Source organism: Triticum aestivum, chromosome 7D, assembly GCF_018294505.1.
Source record: "Triticum aestivum cultivar Chinese Spring chromosome 7D, IWGSC CS RefSeq v2.1, whole genome shotgun sequence".
NCBI lineage: Eukaryota > Viridiplantae > Streptophyta > Magnoliopsida > Poales > Poaceae > Triticum > Triticum aestivum.
This window is the reverse complement of record NC_057814.1, coordinates 517,703,316-517,706,796: the sequence shown is the minus strand read 5'-3', so window position 1 is coordinate 517,706,796 and position 3,481 is coordinate 517,703,316.

Genomic DNA, 3,481 nt, shown 5'->3' with positions numbered 1-3,481 from the left:
TTCTCGGTTTATATTACTTGTCACTCAAACAGACATTTATAAATGTATTTCAGTGCTAAATACATCCGTTTAAGCGACAAGTAATATACTCCCTCCGTCCCAAAATAAGTGTCTCAACTTTGTACTAACTTGTAGAAGTCCGGGTTGTCATGTGTGAACTCGGTGTTTCTCTTCCGGAAGATGGCGACGAGCACCTCCAATACCTTTGTGAGCAGGTTGCCCCTCGACGCCCAATGTTTTCAGGCGGCGCCCTATGTTGATAAAGCGTCGTGTTGGCAAAGAGATGTGCGTTGGAGGCGCCTAGCATGTCGAACGCGGTTGCCAAGCCATGGGCCTGTGATGGATCTAGATTTTTCAAATATATGATTTAACATGATGTACATGTTTAACATTTCAAGTACTTGATTAATATTTTAAGAATTTATATTTTTATGTCTACTTTTTTTCATACACATTGTACATTTTTTGTATACACCACGAATACTTTTTACATACATAATTAATATTTTTAAAACACTATATTTTTATGTCAATTTTCCATCACATTGTACATTTTTCGTATACATCAGGAATATTTTTATATACATGTTTAATATTTTTCAAATACATAATTAACATTCTTGCTATATATACATTTTGATGTCTACCTTCTCTTATACACACTGTACAAATTTCGTTACATTATAAACATTTTTCTAATGTGCGATTAGCATGTTTCAAATTTATATGTAAAGTGACTTTTATAATAGATATATTTAGAATATTTGGAAATATAAGCAAAAGTAAAAATTAAAGCAAGAAACGAAAGCAAAAATGTGAAATGAACATACGAAAAAAAGAATGCCTAAGGCCTGTGGTCCGTGTTGGCCCAGCCCAATCTCGCGGCTGTTTGGAGCGAGATGTGCTACTGTCTCCACGCGAGAGCTGCTATGTGGAATATCCTATGTGACGCACGTTGCGGCAAACTGTCGAGGAAACGCACAGGGTTCAGGCGCGAGCGACGCAATCTGGGCCAGCCCGTTAGCCGTTAGCGTAAAAGTACGGGCGGGTTGTTTCTCCCGGTTTCTAGAAGGTTCCCCGAATCGGTTTTTTTCCTGTTGTTTTTCTGGCTGGTTTTCTTATAGGTTTTTTCTTTTTCGTTTATTTTCTCTTCTGTCTCTTTTTTTATTTTCGTTTTGGTTTTACCTTTCCTGTTTCTTTCTTATTTTTTCATTTCTTTCCTTTTTATGTTTCTTTCTTCAAAAATTTGGAAATTTAAAAAATGTATAGAATTCAAAATTGTTCGCAAATTTGAAAATATGTTCAGGGTTTTCAAAAAAATGTTCGTGTTTACAAAAAAATGTTCGAAAATTTGAAAACATGTTTTTGTTTTCAGAAAATGATCGCTTTTAAAATATAGTTTGGGATTTAAAAAAAATGTTTCAGTCATTCTAAATTCCAAAAACTGTTCACAAATTCCAAAAATTGTTCATGTTTTCATTTTTTAGGAGTTTCAAAAAATGTTCCACTTTCAAAATTTGTTCCCGTTTTCAATAAATGTTTGGGTTTTCAACATAGTCCATGTTTAAAAAAATATCAAGAGTTTCTGAAAATGTTCCCATTTTCAAATTTGTTCCGGAGTTTAAAAACATGTTCGTCTTTCCAAATTTTGTTCGCATTTTTTATTTTGTTCGGGAGTTTAAAATGTTCCCGTTGTCAATAAATGTTTGTGTTTTCAAAATTGTTCGTGTTTTCTAACAAAATTGAAGAGTTTCATAAAATGTTCCCATTTTCCAAATTTGTTCCGGAGTTTAAAAAAAATGTTCGTGCTTTCTAATTTTGTTCACGTTTATTATTTTCTTTGGGTAAATTGTTCCCATTTTCAATAAATGTTTGCGTTTTCTAAATTGTTTGTGTTTTTGAAAAAACTCAAGAGTTTCATAAAATGTTCCCATTTTCCAAATTTGTTCTGGAGCTTAATTTTTTTTTCATGTTTTCAATAATTGTTCGCATTTTTATATTTTGTTCGGGAGTTTAAAATGTTCTCGTTTTCAAAAACTGTTTGTGTTTTCAAAATTGTTCGTGTTTTTAAAAAAAATTCAGGATTTTTGTAAAATGTCCCCATTTTCAAAATTTGTTTCAGAGTATAAAAAAATGTCTGTGTATTCAAAAATTGTTCGCCTTTTAATATTTTGTTCGGCAGTTTAAAATGTTCCCGTTTTCAAAAAATGTTAACTTTTTCCAATTTTTCTCGGAATTTCAAAAATACCAGATTTCAAATTTTTTCGTAGATCATAAATATGTTCATACTTTTGAATTTGTTCAAAGTTTTAAAAAATATTCCTGTTTTGCAAACTTCGTTCAATGGTTTGAAAATATGTTCCCGTTTCTTAAAATTTATCAATGATTAAAAAATGTTGATGTTTTCAAGAATAATCAAGATTTTCCAAAAAATATTTTATGTTTTAGAAAACTGTTTGAGTTCCTTTTCCTGAAATACTATTTACTATGTTTGAGCAAATCGCGTTTCAAAATAATATGCACGTTTGCAGAGGTTGCATTTAAACTTTATTTAAAAATCGGATCTGTTGTTGGCGTTCCTTCTTAAAGGTTTGCGCTGCAGTTTTAGTTAGTAACTGATGTTAGGTCAAGTGGCAATGGACTATCAAGCGTAGCAGGAGGTCTACGGTTCGAAGCCACTCCATCGCGTATAATTTTTTGCGAACTATTCGCCCGCTACCCGCTACAGTATCCACACGCCCCGCTACATGCTACAGTATGGCACGCCGCGATGGGCTGGCCCAGTCGGGCGGTCCCCTATGCGAAGCCCCGACTGTGTGCCGCAATAAGAGCTCCCCTGCTATGTCTCGCATTAAGCGAGACAGTAGCTACTCTCTCGTTGAGAGTGTGCAGTGACGGGCCGGCCCATGGGAGCCGAGTTAAACATACTCCCTCCATTCCTTTATGTAAGGTGTATTATTATCGGTACGGTGACCAAGGCACATGATTATACATATGTTAGGATGAAATTAACCTTATTCAAATCATTGATTAGCAGCAACTAAATCATTTATGCTAGGAAAGTAAGAGATGCACGCAATCAGGAGAGAGATATTTTTCTTTTTCTCTTTACAAGAAGAGATGCATGCAATCAGGGAAGATATACTTTCCTTTATCTAAAGGGCTAACAATGGAATTATGAGGGATTAGAAGAAATGCACCTTACATTATGAAATTTTATCACAAAACAAATACACCTTATATAAAGGAACAGAGGGAGTAATTCGCAAAGCAGCTAACCACTGTGCTAGAGTCGGATTACTGAATTGCATGGCTCGTCCTGCTTGAGGTGACAAGCTCTGGTTTTCCACCTCCCCCCCTTTCCCTTTTTTCTCTGTTTTCTTATACCAGTTTTACTGGTTTTCGAAAATGGATTTTCTTTGTTTCTTTCCTTGTTTTTACTGTTTTTTTCTTTTCTTTCTTCTTTCTTCATTTTTATTCG